At 35.0% G+C, this 18,256-nt stretch overlaps 1 long non-coding RNA gene across 4 annotated transcripts in view; it reads right to left on the reverse strand.

The window, feature by feature from the left end:
* LOC106728033 overlaps positions 1 to 18,256 on the reverse strand; it is a 64,445-nt gene that overhangs the window by 2,715 nt on the left and 43,474 nt on the right. For 3 of the 4 annotated variants that reach the window (XR_001364266.1, XR_001364267.1, XR_001364268.1), the window contains exon 4: positions 14,922 to 14,986. The exons of the other annotated variant lie outside the window; for it this stretch is intronic. This is a non-coding gene — a long non-coding RNA (uncharacterized LOC106728033). The remainder of the gene's footprint in view (positions 1 to 14,921; positions 14,987 to 18,256) is intronic. 4 annotated transcript variants of the gene reach the window in all.

Consider the following 18,256-nt stretch of genomic DNA (forward strand, 5'->3'; position numbering starts at 1 on the left):
CTCTGAGGTTTGATGGTCTGATCAATGCTTCTCTCTCTGGTTCTATTTTTGTTCAACATAAACTGATGAACAAAAACAGATCCCTTATCCTTGAAGATGTAATTAAATTCCCCCAAACCCTGCTCTAGTGATGTTTGCAAAACAAAAGCCCTTTGAACTGTCATGACTTTAAAGACTTACTGTCTATATCGTTATCAGGCTCATTGCTCCAAGTCCTCTTGATTGCTGCCTTGTAGACCAGAACCTGGATACATAGGTCAGATCTTTCATCAGTTTCCACTAGAAATCAGCTTGTGTTGAGACTTTTGTAGGACTATTGAACATTTTGGAAAAGGCTTGAGGTGGCATTCACATTGTAGCTCTAGAGTAGTCTACAATTTCGTTGGTTCACCTTCCTCAACACTTTTTTTTCTCCCATATTTTCTTCTGCCTTGATTACAAAACAATTCAGGATAATTAAAGTCTCCTTTTCTTGTCTTATGAAAAACAGTTATTCTTATTTCCAAGTATTGTACAGGCCTACAAGCTAACTCCATATACACATAATTTCCCTCCTCCTAAGAAGAGTTCTTTGCTGGTTATTAATATTTTAACAGACATATATACATAAATATGTACATATTTATGGAAGGAAGTAATAAAAGAAAAAAGAGACAAGTGCTAATCAGAGAACAATACTGAGGATATAAATATGAGTGAATCAAGAGGCAGAATTTTATAGTAGTTAAAACCATGGCGGGGTTCAAATATTGACCTCACTTACTAGCTTTGCAACCTGGAACACATCATTGAACTTGGATATGAAATTGGGATACAAATCATAGTATCCAGCTAATGGGCTGTTATAAGTCTTAAATGAGATAATGCATAAAATACTTAAAACACTACCTCTCCAGCCCTCAGTACATCATAGATAATTGTTAGCTATCATTATCACAAGTGTGATAATTATAGAAATCACACTAGAAGAAATTCCTAGAGAAAGGTGGGGATGCAAATGCCATGCACTGAAACGTTGATTCTAATAAACATGGCATATATTAGTCTGATTTATTAAATAAGTGTGCTAAAAAGAGCAGCTCCATCAGCAACACACACACACACACACACACACACCACACGCGAGCGCACACACACGATTTTTAACTAAACTTTAACCTAACCTGGCTGTCTTGCTATGTCCATCCCTAAAAGTCATAATCACAGAGGAGTCTGGATAAAAAGCATTTCCATGGCAGAATCGTGACCAAAGTTGAAGGAAAGGAATATGGTAGGAGAGTCCTATCTTCACCCAAGTCTTTAAACACTCCAATTTACAAACCAATGTCTACATGTAGAGAAAACATACTTGAAAGCAAATTGATGCTTTCCAATCTGAATATTTTCAGACCTCGGATGTGGACTAGAGGCTAAGACACTGCAGATGCCTGGTGGGCTCTCTCTCTCCTTGAGGGAGACTGTATATCCTGATTCGGTGAGCTACTGGGTTTTAGCCAAGTGATGTTTGTTTCTAAGATCCATAGTAGAACTATCCTACAGCTCTCAGGCTGTATCAGACAGGAGAGATGATACTTAATGTCATCCTATTCTCCGGAGTATAGTGATATTGATGCTGATCACAACTGAGTTGAGATACCCTGTTTTTCTTACAAATGAATATTGTGGACTTTATGTGGATTAGATCCAACACCATTTCCAAAATTTTATTTTTAACACTTTATGAATAAGTCAGAGGAACTTTAAAATCATGATCTGTCCACTGAACTCTAAGACTTTCATTCTGTCCTAAAGCACTCTTTAGTCACATATTTAAAGGGTGTGTGGTGGGGCTGGGGGGGAGTATTTAATTAAAAAACTATAGCAATATCACCAAGAGGATAAAAAGTAATATTCTTTTGAATTTGCTTTTGTGCAGAAAAAACATGCAGCCTTTTTATTTCTCTCAGATGTTATTTTCAAGATAAAAGCACTCAATTTCCAAACACTTCTATTGTCAGCTCTTTGGCAGTAACCCTTTTTCTTGAAAAATAAGAAAATCAGAAATGTGCATAGGTGCTTCTTAGCTTGAATCTGTGGCCACAACACTGCACCTTCTCTTTTAAATAACTTTATAAAACCAGGTCTTGCCTCATTTGTATTCCCTACACAACTCTCCCTTTTTGACTACCTTAGGTATTTTAAATTTAGCTTCAAGAAAAGTGCTGTTTTATGGAATCAAGGGGACTTGTCTTTATCCTGAAAGAATTGTGTGCAATATTTATTTCCCTTATGTTGCAATTTAAAACACACAAGAAACTGTATTGAATACCATCCCTCCAACACTCATCTCTCTATCAAGGTATGCATATACATATTTTTATATAGTGTATAATGAAGTGAAACTATACCTTTCTTTATTTTGGGCACAGTCTACCTGAATTTAGACTTCTAAAATTAAGGAGGTATTTACTTGTAATACTCTGCAGGGTAAATATTTTTCATGTTTCACAGGGTGAAAAATAAATAGAATACCATATTAAAAACAAGTACATTTACTACCTTACTGCTGTGCTACTCGAAGGGTTATAAAACATACACATATATATGGCATTTTGTTCACAGTAAGCATTCAATAATAATTTAACTTAAGAGGGGTAAATGAATGAGAATATTACAATTCTAAAGAATCCCCAGGTACTCAAAGTAGCACATGAATTAGACTGCTTAAAATAAAGCTTTTATTATTTTCATTCAAAGTTCTCCTCTAAAATTAAAAATTTAGATTGGACTCCTATGGTCTTTTTTCTCAGGAAAACTTGGGTATTTTTTATAAATGTATGATGATGTGCCATTAAATATATGAGTCACCTTTTCCTGCAAAGAATTTCTGCTCCTGCAAATAAAAATTATCCAAATGAGCAAGCACGTGATTTTTAAAAGAAAATTTCAGATAAAATAACATACTCTAAGTACAGATTCATTGATTTAATTTGGTTGTTAAATTTATATATTAAATATAAGGTTAATTTTCAAAAGATTTACTCAGGAATTATGTATTTCTTTTAAATCACCTGAGGAGTATAAAGTATGAAAAATATTCCTCAGTGTTTTTCTGATATACCTTGACATTATGCTTGATAATTGATAATTCAGGAAAAAAATTAAAAAAGAAATTTAAATATATTGATTTGAAAGGCACATAGTTAAAAATCACAAAGTAAAAATAAACTTTGTATTTTCAATTCTAGTCACCTGTAGGGTTATTTTTGGCACACAGAAGTACCAATGACTACATGAAAGACATGAATCCTTCAGGAATTAGAAATGGAGAGGACTATATCATAACAAGGGGACTTTTTTGAGGTATTCTGTACTTCTGTCATCGGTTAGAACCTGTGTAAAAATTACGAGGAGCCTTCCAAAAGAGCACATCAAAAGCAGCACTTAAGCTTTGCAGGTTTCACAACCCAACCAAGATAGTTTATAAAAAATTTTTAATAGTGTTCTGCATATTTTTTAGAAAATTAATTTAGTTAAAGTGTGGCATGCCTACAATTAATGGGCCTTGTTTAGTTGTAATTCTCTGGGAGTTTTTTAACCTTTATTTTCAGCATTAGTCCTGAAATACTTTCAGAAATTGTTGACTGAGTTCATCAATTTCAAATACTTTAATAGTAATTTAAAAAGAGTTTCTGAAGAACTTTTTTTTTAAAAAATAAATCCATTCATTTAAGATTAATTGATCTTGGACAAGGATGCCAAGAACACAAAATGGGTATCTCTTCAGTAAATGATGTTAAGAAAGCTGGATATCTATATGCAAAAAAAAAATGAAATTGGATCCTTACCTCATATCATATACAAAAGTTAAATAAAAATATTTTAAACACTTAAGTGTAAGACCAGCAACCATAAAATCAATAAAAGAAAGTACAGGGAATAAGCTTCTTGATATTGGTATTGGCAATGACTTTTGAATATGACATCAAAAGCACAAGTAACAAAGCAAAAATAGACAAGTACGGTTGCATCAAACTAAAAAGCTATGCACAGCCATGGAAACACTCAACAGAGTCACAAGGCAACCTATGGAAATGAGAAAACATTTGCAAACCATATATCCATAAGGGGTTAATGTCCAAAATATATAAGGAACGCATACAACTCAATAAATAATAATAACAATAACATTTAAAAATGGGCAAAGGACGTTAACAGATACTTTTTTCAAAGGAGACATACAAATGGCCATCAGGTACATGAAAAGGTGCTCAATCATCAGGGAAGTGCAGATCAATTCAACAATGAGATATCACTTCACATCTGTCAGAATATCTATTATCAAGAAGAGAAAATATAACCAATGTTGACAAGGATGTGGAGAAAACAGAAATTTTGTGCACTGTTGGTGGAAATACACATGGTTCCTACATTATGGAAAACAGTATGGAGATTTCTCAAAATTAAAAATAGAACTACCATATGATAGAATAATTTCACTTGTGGGTATATATTCAAAAGAAACGAAATCAGTATCTCAAAGAAATATCTGCACCTTCCACGTGCATTGCAGCATTATGCATAATAGCCAAGATATGGGAACACCCTAAAGGTCCATTAACGGTCCAGTAACAGACAAGGGAATAAAGAAAATGTATATATACTTAGAATAGTAGTGTGTGTGTGTGTATGTATGTGTGTTTATATAAAACTGTATTATTCAACCATACAAAAGGAAAAAAATTCTGCCATTATGACACAGATATACCTGGAGGGCATTATGCTAAGTGAAATAAACCAAGCACAGAAAGACAAGTACTGCAAAATCTCACTTCTATGTGGAATTTAAAATAGTGAAACTTTTAAAAATTGAATGTATTGGGTGGCATTGGTTAATAGAATTATACAGGTTTCAGGTATACGGTTCCACAAGACATCATTTGTATATTGTATTGTATGTTTACCACCTCCAGGTCAATCTCCTTCCATTACCATTTATCCCTCCTTACCCACTTTTACTGCCCACACCTCCTTCCCGCTAGCAATCACCATATTGTTGTCTGTGTCCATGCGTCTTTATTTTTTCTTTGCTTAATCCCTTCACCCTTCTCACAAAGCCTCCAACCCCCTCCTCTTTGACAGCTGTCTGACTGTTCTCTATGTCCATATGTCTGTCTTCATTTTGTTAGTTTATTTTCTTTATTAGACTCCAAAGTAGTTTAACTCATAGAAGCAGAGAGTAGAATGGTGTTTGCCAGGGGCTAGAGCAATGGTTCTCAACCTTCCTAATGCCGCGACCCTTTAATACAGTTCCTCATGTTGTGATGACCCCCAACCATAAAATTATTTTCGTTGCTACTTCGTAACTGTAATTTTGCTACTGTTATGAATCGTAATGTAAATATCTGATATGCAGGATGTATTTTCATTGTTACAAATTGAACATAATTAAAGCATAGTGATTAATCACAAAAACAATATGTATGTTCAATATGTGTTTTCCGATGGTCTTAGGCGACCCCTGTGAAAGGGTCGTTCTACCTCCAAAGGTGTCGCAACCCACAGGTTGAGAACCGCTGGGCTAGAGGCAGGGAGAAATAGGGAGATGATGGTCAAAGAGTACAAAGTTTCTGTCAGAATGATAACTTCCTCATAATTGAGTTAATTTTCACATTTCAGACCATCCCCAATTTTTCCATAATTGTTTAAAGACTTTATTTGCTGTTTTTAAAACACATTGCATAGATGCAAAACATGAAGTAAGAAACTAAGAAGATTGACCTCTGACACCCTCTGAGATGCCTGTGACTTATCCAGAGGGTTTTTGTTATTGCACCATCAAAGAGTGAATTGGGGTAGGGGTGTTTCAATAGATGAATAATTTGTAACTGGTGTGCCACAAGAGGCACATTAATGTGCTGCAAGAATTAAAAAAAAACTTGCAATACCTGACTATTTAATTAAGGATACTGAACTCTTTTCTCTTAGATTGTCAAAAAATATATAACAGCCAACGCAACTTTAGCCATCTGGTGTGAATGAATCAAAATTAAAGTTTTTTTTTTGTTCAGACTGGCAAAAATTATATTTTTTGGTGTGCCATGGAATTTTAGCAATTAGTGTATGTGGGCCATTAGAAGAAAAAGGTTGAAAATCACTTTTACAGACTATTCTGGACCCTATTAAATCATTTCAACTTTGATTACTTAATGATCTATAGCATCCCATTTGTCTCTTTTAGGTCCAGTTATGCATGGGTTATCTGGACTTCTGCATATATGTAGTTCTATTTGAGAAAGGAAAAGGTGGTCAGTACACATCACATTCATCCTCAAATGACAGAAGGATGTCATTGATTTCAGATTGTTCATAAAATTTGAATTAATACTAGTACAGAGCTTTAAAAGAAAGAAAATACCCTATCAACCCTTTTGATAATTCTGTATCTAGAATGCTGATTTCCTTTGCTACACAGTTTTTTATTGGATCAATTATGATTCAGATCTCTTCCAGGTCATCTGCCATGATTTTGCCAGTAAATTTTAGTCTCCTTTCTCCTAAAGCATGTAGCACTTGTTTACACTACACAACCTAGTTCAGATAGTCTCCTTACCTTTCTCTATTTATTTATTAATTTTTTATAAAGCATTCTTACAAGTTGCTTAAGGGATAGAATCATGTCTTTTCCCTTTTTATATACTTTAATTACATACTTAAGACAGTGTGAAGCAAACAATAGCACTAAATAAAAAATTTCTGAGCTTTTAAAGATTTTTAGATAGAAAAAACTCATATTTTGGCTATTGGATACCCAAAGTGAAGATAATTCCTTCAATTATATTTTTCCAATCACAGAAGTAGTATCCAGAATAGAGCTACAAGTGGGAAGATCTGCCTTTCTGCACCACATTATTTTCCCATTGTTGAACTTACGTTTACATCCTAAAAATAGTCTTCAACAAAAATTGCTTTCAAGTTATTAGGGACAAGTTGTCTATCTAGAAGATAAACGGGATAATTAGAAAATATACTGTAGGTGAGGTGTCAATGTAAAAATGAACTCATGGTCCTATATGACTTGTTGCAATAACTGTGTGAAAAGAGATACTAAACGCTGGAGTAATTGAATGTGGCAAAATTTTGTTGTTGCTTCAAACATTGGGCTTACAGAGGGCAGCAGGGCTCCACAATAACTTATCGTCACGAATGATAAGAAGACAACAGTGTGATTACATCACTAGGGGTTGCAACGCAGGACATCATCTAGCATTCTTTCCAGTGCTACAGTTGGATTATGACGCTAACAAGGCACTTAATTTTTATATCACATGTGTGTTAAGAAATGGGGGATTCCTTCAATAACCTCTCTCAAATTTGGATATTGCTTGAAGTATTAACGATTGGGTATAGGCATTTCTAGAGCATAAAAGGAGGAAGGATACCTAGAATTGATATCTATTTAGATTCACAAAGCTGGCAATAGTCACCCAAATCTCCGTGGCAAAAATTGAAGCCAAAGAATCCTCTTTTTTCCACTTTTATTTCTTTTTTTGATCTCATGATGTCTTCTGGATATTTGTTTTGACCCTGTTGTCTTTATAGTTTGGGTTTATAATTGACATGAAAGCTTTTGGCTAGAGAATGGTCCCTCTAGGGATTTAGCTAAATTAACCTCCCTGGATCGTCTCCTTTTCTCTGATGTCATCCAGGCTATATGACCTCAGTTGAGACTAGTCCAAATATACAGAGCCCCAAATAGGCTATGTAGGGGAAATTCAAAAATCAAAAAATTGGTCTACATGAAAAAAAAATTGGGGCCAAAAGTCATGGTTAAGCAAGAATATAGAAGTCACCCTGAGAGTAAATAATGTGAATACCCATGAAGCAGTCAAAGTTTTCTGGAAGGACTCAGCAGCAAAGAAGACTAACATCTTAGGAAGACAGATGAACAAACTCACCATTTAAAGCTGAGGCAAGAAACCATCAGTCACAACAAGAAAATTCATGCCAAACTTAAAAGGATTATTGATTGTGTGCTGTATAACTCTATACTTGGATATTCTACTTGAAGAGTCAGACAAGGAAAAGATAAAGTGGCATCTCAGAGAACTACAACTACTATCAAAGCCACAGGCAGGTGAGACCTCCCAATCATTGTCCTTATCCCATGAAACAATGTGTGCTTATTTACCGATGAATGACTCTCCCAACTGGAAGGTGAGTGACTCAAGGACAGGCAACATGACCTTGAGCCTCCATATTCATCTCAAAAGTTACAATCAACCAAAAGGCAAATATGACCCTCATTTAGAGACCAAACTGGCTAGTCAGTGTTGAACTCATTTTACAACTCTGTTAATATATTTTGAACCCCTCACAGTGCCTATTGAAGTGATACTCAAAGTGGATAATAAGTGTTTGCTGAAAAACACACACACACATAATTAATGCCTGACTGTTGTCGCACAGTGGTTGAGCATCAACCCATGAACCAGAAGGTCACAATTTGATTCCCAGTCAGGGCACATGCATGGATTGTGGGCTCATCCCCAGTGTGGGGTGTGCAAGAGGCAGCTGATCAATGATTCTCTCTCATCACTGATGTTTCTATTCTCTCTTCCTCTCTTTGAAATCAATTTTAAAAAAACACATTTAAAAAAAATTGGTTAATGACCATTTGAGGTTATCATGGTTTAAACAGTCTTATTTATTATTATATCTGATAAACAATTTGAATTGGCCTGAAATCACACACACACACACACACACTTTTCTTGGGCTGATGAGATTATTCTCTTTACTTCTTGGCAACTATGTTTGCTTTCATCTCTCATCCTCTGGCCATTTTTGAAATGACTGCTCACAGACTCAGTTTAATGTGCATGGGGTTAGAGAAGTGCAGTGTGTGCCACTTTAGGACACTGAGCACCAGGAGGAGTGTGATCAATCAGTGTGATATTTTACTGATGGTGAGGGAACTTCTGGGACTAAACATTGCTTCACTACAAGTGTCCCAAGAAACTTCTCATTAACAATGGAAAAATCTACAGTAGATTAATTGGGAATCAAAGAGGCTTGATTACAGAGGATCTCAGGGTAATCCTGGTGCTTTTTTTCTTAATTAAGTCAAGGAACCCGAGTGAGCTGTACCTGATAAAGATCTGAATTCAAGTAGAAGAGTCTTTAAAAAAAATTCTTTAGCCTGGCCAGTGTGACTCAGTGGTTGAGGGTTGACCTATGAAGCAGGAGATCATGGTTTGATTCCTAGTCAGGGCACATGTGCGGGTTTCAGGCTTGATCCCCAGTATGGGGTGTGCAGGAGGCAGTTGATCAATTATTCTCTTTCATCATTGATATTTCTATATTTCTCTCCGTTCCTCTCTGAAATAAATAAAAATATTTTTAAAAGCTATTTATCTTTATTGTTGAAAGTATTACAGATGTCCTCCTTTTTTCCCCCATTGACCCTCTCCACCCAGCTCCTGGCCCTCCACAGGCCTTCATTGCACTACTGTCTGTCCATGGGTTTTGTATATATGCATATAAGTTCTTTGGTTTATCTCTTCCCACTTCACCCCCTTTCTCTGAAATGTGTCAGTTTGTTACATGCTTAAATGTCTCTGGATCTATTTTAGTCCTGTTTATTTTGTTCATTAGATTCCACATATAAGTGAAATCACATGATACTTGTCTTTTCTCTGACTGGCTTATTTTGCTTATCAAAATACTCTCCAAATCTGTCTATGCCATTTCAAAGGGTAAGAGATCCTTCTTGTTTTATAACTTTATAGTATTCCATGGTATAAATGTACTACAACTTCTTTACCCACTCATCTGCACAGCAAAAGAACCCATAAGCAAAATGAAAAGGGATCCCACTGCATGGGAGAACATATTCATCAATGACAAATCTGATAAGGGGTTAACTTCCAAAATATATAAAGAACTCATACAACTTCACAAAAGGAAGGCAAATAATCCAATCAAAAATGGGCAAAAGTGCCCTAGCTTGTTTGGCTCAGTGGATAGAGCATCTGCCTGCAGACTAAAGGGTCCCGGGTTCGATTCCCGTCAAGGGCACATGCCTGGTTGTGGGCTCCATCCCCAGTGGGGGGCGTGCAGGAGGCAGCCAATCAGTGATTCTCTCTCATCATTAATGTTTCTATCTATATCTCTCTCCCTCTCCCTTCCTCTCTGAAATCAATAAAAATATATTTTAAAAAAATGGGCAAAGGACCTAAATAGACACTTCACCAAAGAGAACATACAGATGGCCAAGTGACATATGAAAAAATGCTCAAAGTCACTAATCATTAGTGAGTTGCAAACTAAAACTACAATGAGATATCACCTCACACCTGTCAGAATGACTATAATCTACAAATTAACAAATGACAAGTGCTGTTGAGGATGTGGAGAAAAGGGGACCCTAGTACATTGTTGGTGGGAATTCGGACTAAGACGGACTCTATGAAAAACAGTATGGATTATGCCAGTCAGAAAAAGATAAATATCACATGATCTCACTCATTTGTGGAATATAATGAACAACATAAACTGATGAACAAAACAAATCCAGAGACAGAAAAGCATCGATCAGACAGAGGGAAGGTAGGGGAGGGCGGGGGTAAGGGGGAGAGATCAACCTAAGGACTTGTATGCATGCATATAGGCCTAACCAATGGACACAGACACCAGGGGGGAGAGGGCATTGGGGGTGGGGTGAGAGGGCAATGGGGGGATAAGGACACATATGTAATACCTTAATCAATAAAGAAAAAAACAGTATGGAGTTTCCTCAAAAAGTTAAAAATGGAACTGCCATTTGACCCAGTGATCTCACTTCTAGGAATATATCCTAAGAAACCCAAAACACCAATCAGAGAGAAGAGACGCACCCCTATGTTTATAGCAGTGCTAATTACAATAGCTAAGATCTGGAAACAGCCCAAGTGCCCATCAGTACAAGAGAGTCTTTTTTATGTATGCAAACATTAAGCCAAGTTGGTGTGGCCCATAAACAATGGGTATAATTACAACTATTTTGAGTCCCAGTCATGACAGGCTAACTAAAGGGATCCTAAGGAACACAAATAAGAAGAACTAAATCAGATTGGATTTATTTAGGAATACCAAAAATTAAGTAAATATAATTCACAATCAAGTATGACTTATAGGAAATTTAATTAACAAAGTAGTATATACAGTATCCATGAGGTAACTTTTAAAAATTTTTTTATTCCAGGAGGAAATTGTGCTAACAGTTGAATCCACTAGAAAAGCTTCTCTATTGTTTACAAATTAAACTGGTTTTCCCCAAAGGATGAATCCTTCTTAATAATCTTTGAGTCTAATTCTACTGACCAAGATTTGTACAGATCTAGAAAAGACTGCAGAAAATATCAGAGTTGGCAGTAGAGAAAACAGACTTGTGAGTTTATATTTCTCTGAGGGACTTATTATCCTTCCTCTGGCAAATAAGTAATCCCTGTATTTGAAAAGGACTTTTTAATGTTTTTAAATTCAATATCATCAAAAATATATATTTGTGTGGGAAATAATGTGATTTCAGCTCCATTCAAAAAACATCTTAAAGTTTTATTGTATACAAAGCATGTTTTATGTGGAAGGATAGTACAGACACAAACAAGAATATGTTATTTTAAGACAACTCTTTTTTTTTTAGTTTTGTCATGGACCTGAAGCAAGAAAACATCTTGTTATCAATACATGCATATGATTACTGTTTAAATGGTATAATTGTGTGCATGTTTATGGGGATGAATTTTACCTGATAAAAAAGAGTGTATATTTCTTAAATAATTCTTTGTTAAATTGAGACCCATAGATTTTTCTAAATTAATTTCAAAGTTAAAAGTTAATTTTATGGCTACAAAGATATCAAATGTTCAAAAAATGAAATAAGTGGGAAAGTAAGTTAAAGTTTGAACAATTAATATTCATTTTGAATTTCTTTTATTTGAAAAGATACTATTTTTACAATTGGTGGAGAGATTATTAAAACTGGCATGTCACCCTTAATTTTGCTCAAAATAAGTGAGATAGTGATCCATCCATTGATAAGGATAAGAAGATGTGAAGTTTAAAGCATTTAGTTTATTAAAAGTTACTGATACAAAGGATTTTGGCACATTAAGTTTAAGTGTATGACAATAAACTATCTGAAAGTTACTTATAATTTGAAGTCTGACATATGAGTTTAACCTGTCCTAACTTATATAATTGAATTTTGTACTTCAGATCTAATAAATGTGAGCTTCTTAAAGATATACTTTCAATAAATAAAAATTAATTGAATTTAAAATTTTATAAGGGAAAATTGAATGTAAGATTTAAGAAATTCTAATTGGAAATTTTCATTGTTCTAGAATATATTTGTTTGATGATGTTAATTACAAGAACAGAAATCATCATGAATTGGGCTATTACTATTTGATCTATTTCATTATAATTGATGAAAAAGGGCTACACATCTTTCTAAAGGCAATGAGCCTGCAATAACGCACTCCTCTCTGTGCCATTGAATCCAATCACAGTGGTTTATAAATTAGGAAAAAAATACAGAAAGCATCAGCCCAGTAAGAATCAAGGGCATTTGTACCCTGAAAACAGTTATGCTTATGGGAACATATTTAAATTTGGACAATATATGTGTTTGGCTACTTTGTTTAGATTCAAAAATAAATGGATATAGTAAAAATAGTCTCTCAATAAATGGTCCTGGGAAACCTGGAAAGCCACATGCAAATGAATGAAACTGGATTACAGTTTGTCTCCATGTACAAAAATTAATTCAAAATGGATCAAGTACCTAAATATACAACCAGAAACCATGAGTTACATAGAAGGAGATATAAATACCAAATTTATGGACCTGGGTCATAGAGAACATTTTATGAACTTAACCCCCAAAGCAAGGGAAGTAAAGGCAGAAATAAATGAATGGGACTGCATTAATTTAAGAAGCTTCTGCACAGCAAAAGAGATGTCAATAAAACAAAGAGGCAGCCAACCAGATAGATGATATTTACAAACCGTAGCTCCAACAAAGGTTTAATTTCCAAAATATATAAAGAACTCATAAAACAACACCAAACAAACAATCCAATCAAAAAGTGGGCAGAGGACCTGAAAATACACCTCTTCCAAAGAAGACCCATGAACAGCCAATAGATATATGAAAAAATGTTCAACCTCACTAGCAATCAGGGAAATGCAAATTAAAACTACAATGAGATATCACTTCACACCTATTAGAGTGGCCATTATCAATAAGACAAGCAACAACAAGTGTTGGAGAGGTTGTGGAAAAAAGGGAACCCTCATTCACTTCTGGTGAGAATGTAGACTGGATAACCACTATGGAAAGCAGTCTTGTGATTCCTCAAAAAATTAAGAATAGAGCTACCATATGACCCAGCAATCCCTCTCCTGGGTGTATACCCAAAAAACTCAAAATCATGTATTCACAAAGATATGTGCACCCCTATGGTCATTGCAGCATTATACACAATGGCCAAGACATGGAAACAACCAAAGTGTTATGTGATAGAGGACTGGATAAAGAAGATGTGCTACACATACACAATGGAATACTACTCAGCCATAAGAAAGAATGAAATATTGCCATTTGCAACAACATGGATGGATCTTGAGAACATTACGCTAAGTGAAATAAGTTAGTCAGAAAAAGCTAAGAACCATATGATTTAATTCATATGTAGGATATAAAACTGAAACTCATGAACACAAACAGCAGTGTGATGGTTTCCAGAGGAAATGGGGTGGAGAGGAAAGGGGTCCTAATATATGGTGACAGGAGAAGATTTGATTTTGAGTGGTGGGCACACAGTGTTATATACAGATCTTGTAACATAGAAACCCACACCTGGAACCTACATGATCACGTTGACCAATGTCATCCCAATAAATTTAATTACAAAAATAAATAAATGGAAAAATAAATAAACAAACAAATAAATAAATAAATAAGTAAATAAATAAATGGAGGTTTTTGGTTTGTTTTTTTATTGATGCACTAAAAGTGATTTTAACCACAGTGAAAATGTCTGAGAGTAAATTTAAGAACAAATAAACTAAAACCACCAGTACAAGACGGATGGAGTTTGAATAGATGCTATAGTTACTAAGGAGCTTTGATTGATTATTTGAAATGCACAGTTCAATGAATTTGGGCAATTGTATATACATGGGTGACCACCACCTAAATACTCCAAAAAGTTCCCTCTAGCCATTTCAAGTCACTTTTTCACATTTCCCTAGGGCCAACACATTTTAACTTCTATCATGTACTATTATGCCTTTTCTAGGACTTCATGTAAATGAATCATATAGTATGAATTCCTTTGTTCCTATTTATGTAGCTTCTTTCACTCCACATGATTTTGTGATTCATCCATGTTATTGAGTACATGAGTAATTTGTTTGTCTATATTTCTGTTCATAAAAATTTGGTTTGTTTCTGGCTTTTGGCTATTATAAATAAGGCTACTATGAACATTCATGTACAAATCTTTCTGTGAACATATGTTTTCATTTCTCTTGGGGAAGTACCTAGGAATGGAATTGCTAGGCCATAGAGTAAATGCATTTTTACCTTTATAAGAAACTTCAAAACAGTCTGTCTGCTTTTCTATTTCTTGGTTATTTTGTCAGTAATGTCTTTGTGATTTTAAAATTTAAGTTTATAAGCAATTTACCTTACCAAAAATGTACATGAACGGGCATGTTTTACTATATCTTAAAAACTGGTAAAGAGAATTAGAAATCTACTGTAGTAGCAGAATAATGCCCCCCTATACGGATGTTAATCTAGGAACCAGGAACCTAGGCATATGATATGTCACGTGGCAAAAAGGAATTCAGGTTACAGATAGAAGTAAGGTTGCTAATTAACTGACCTGGAATGGGAAGGTTATTCCAGATGATCCAGTTGGGCCCAATGTAATCACAAGAGTTGTTATAACTGGAAGAAGCAGACAAAAGAGGGAGAATGAAAGGGATGGCTCCCAATCTTGCTGATTTTGAAGATGGAGGCTTGTGGCTCTAAGCCAAGGATGATAGGTGACTTCAAGACCTCTGGAGGGTGACTTCTAACTAAAAAAGTAAGGAAAGTAATTATTCCCTAGAGCTGCCCTAGAGTTTCCAGTAGCTACACAGTCCTACCCAAACTGTAATATTATCTTGAGACCAATAGAATTGTAATATAATACATTTGTATTATTTTAACCCATTAAGTCAGTGGTAATTTCTAACAGCAGCAATAAGAAACTAATACACCTGTGATAAAAACCAAAATCATTTTGGAGCTTCAAATTGACATTAGGACCAAAAATCATGATTATTTTGTACTATTCTGGTAGATTGATCTACATACCATTTTCTTGACTACTGATAGCTACTTATGATACAAATTTTACTGTACCTGGAAGATGTTCTATATGTCTCTTGGTAGAGAAAAATGCAATTTTGGCCCTCTTGTTGAAAATTAGTTTGTTGAATTTAGAATTCTAACTTGAGAGTCATTTTAATATATTGAATATATTACTCCATTTATTTTCTGGATTCTAATGTTGCTGTGGAGATATCAGTTGTCAACAGTTTTCTCTTAGAGGTAACTGATATTTTCACATTTGATGCTTATAGGATTTTCCTATCTGTGTTTGATGTTCTTCAGGTACTCTATTATGTGTCTAAGTGGAGATATTCTTTTATTTTGTTTTTCATACATGGGATTTTGTGGGGTTCTTGAATATAAGTATTGGTGTTTCTGCTCCACCCAGGAAACATCTCAGCCATCCAGACTGAATATTGCCTGTCTTCCTTTCTCTCCTTCCTTCCTTCCTTCCTTCCTTCCTTCCTTCCTTCCTTCCTTCCTTCCTTCCTTCCTTCCTTCCTTCCTTCCTTCCTTCCTTCCTTCCTTCCTTCCTTTTCTTGCTTTCTTCTTTCTCTCTCTTTCCCTCCCTCCTTTCTTTATTTCTTTTTTTCTTTCTTTTCTTTTCTTTTTTTTTCTCTTCTCTTCTCTTCTCTTCTCTTCTCTTCTCTTCTCTTCTCTTCTCTTCTCTTCTCTTCTCTTCTCTTCTTTTCTCTCTCTCATTCTCCTTCCTTCTTCCCTTCTCCCTTCCTCTCTCCCTTCCTCTCTTCCTTCCTTCCTTCCTTCCTTCCTTCCTTCCTTCCTTCCAACCTTCCTTCACTTTATTCTTTCAGATTAGGATTCTGATTGCATATGTACTAAAACTCCTCAGACTATCTTCTGTATATCTTAACTTCTTTTTACATTCTTGCTTTCTTCTTTTTCTCATATTCTACTTTTGAAGTTTTTCCCCAGGATCAACCTTTACAGGACTTTTATAGCCTCTCAATATTACAGGAAAATCAATTATTCTGGGGCTTCATTTTTCTTAAACCTCAAAAAATACTTTTCTCTCAAGACTCTCATTTCAGTTTGGGGTTTTAAGGGCCTCATTTGAAACTCATAAGATGAACATTTACTTCTTCTTTTGGCACTCATGCTTGTAATCATAATTGTTCTTGAGACAACACATACTTATGACAAAATAGGGGAATGTTATACACAAAAGTACTAGAATAGAAGGCAAAGGAAAAAATCAGGGTTTTATACAAGTGTCTCTCTTTCATCCATTTCATTCATTTATGAGATATATGTGTATTGAGTATTTCTTTCTTTCCTGGTACTAGAGATAAATGTAAACCAAATATAAGTCCTTATTTAATGGAGCTGATAATCTTTGGGGGAAATGAGAGACTAAATATTGAAGCAATATCTATTGACTTTTTTCCCTATTTCAAATGGGAACTCTGGTTAGTGAATGAGCTGATTGATCCTTGCCCTTCTGTTTAATGGGGTGTGTGGTTTTGGTGCCCCCCTGCCTCACCTTTGCCCTTGCAGTATATTATTTTTAAATATAGGTTCTAGAATCGGACTACCTGAGTACCAATGTCGGCTCTGACAATTAACAACTGTGTGACTATGAGCATGTTATGTTACATATGTTACATATCTGAGGATCCGATTCTTCATTTATATAATAAGAAAATAATGATACATTCTTCTGAGGATGATTAAGAGGACAAAATGAGTTAACACACATAAAAGTACTCACAAAGTATAAGCATGTGTTGCCTTTGTCCAAGTAATCAAGGCCCCATCTCTCTTGTAGTTCAAACTCACTTCAAGGTATATTTTTGTCCTTAAAGAATCCCTCTGTGTCTTGCCATGCAAGCATCATTTTCAAGAAGCTGCTGGATTAGTTCTGAATAGCCAGAGACAGGCATTTGCTTTTACAGCCATTGCTGCAGGGAGGAGCCACGAATCATTACAAATTATGCAGCTTTCCAGAATTTCGTTAACTTATTCTAGTATCATTCCTTTTGGAAAAAAAGTTATACATTGGCTACCCACATATTCCATATTTTGGTCCCAAATACATAATCCAGGCATACAATATATGGTAACTATTGCATTTAAAAACTGGTAATGTGTAACAACACTTTATAGTATTGGTGTCATCACTTTTTCCAACCCTTCCTTCCACTCCCTTGAACATCATTTTTTCTTACCTGTATTATTTTTTATTAGTTTGACATTTGGGGAAAAAGAATGTTTACTCCAAGATAGCCCTTTTGGTTCAGAATGTTATGAATTGACATCAATCATCCAAAGAACCATTCTGAAATTAGGAGCGATATTAGCTAAATAATAGAAAAATAAAGAAATAATTGTCCGCTGAAGTTTCTCCTGAGATTGGGGAAGTTGAAATTTCAAAGAAATAGGCATAGAATATAGAGCATCACATCTGATGTGTGTGTGCATAGTTTTATTCATGATGTACTAATCATGATTTTCTTGTAAAGAAGGCAACATGTCTTTAACATAATCACATGTGATGTGTGTGCGCATAGTTTTATTCATGATGTACTAATCATTATGATTTTCTTGTAAAGAAGGCAACATGTCTTTAACATTACACTTCCCTTGGTTTAGGCCCCTGATATCATGTCCTAGTATGGGCAATCTATTGGAATTAAGGTACTAATAAACTTCAATAAAGAATAGAAGTGAGCCTCAGCCAGGGCTCAGTTGATTGGAGTGTTGACCCATACACCAAAAGGGCTGTGGGTTTGATTTCTGATCGGGGAACATACGTAGTTGTGGGTTTGATCCCAGTTGGGCTGCATATGGGAGGTAACCAATTGATGTTTCTCTCACACATCA

This window comes from Myotis brandtii, unplaced genomic scaffold (assembly GCF_000412655.1).
Source record: "Myotis brandtii unplaced genomic scaffold, ASM41265v1 scaffold521, whole genome shotgun sequence".
Lineage (NCBI taxonomy): Eukaryota > Metazoa > Chordata > Mammalia > Chiroptera > Vespertilionidae > Myotis > Myotis brandtii.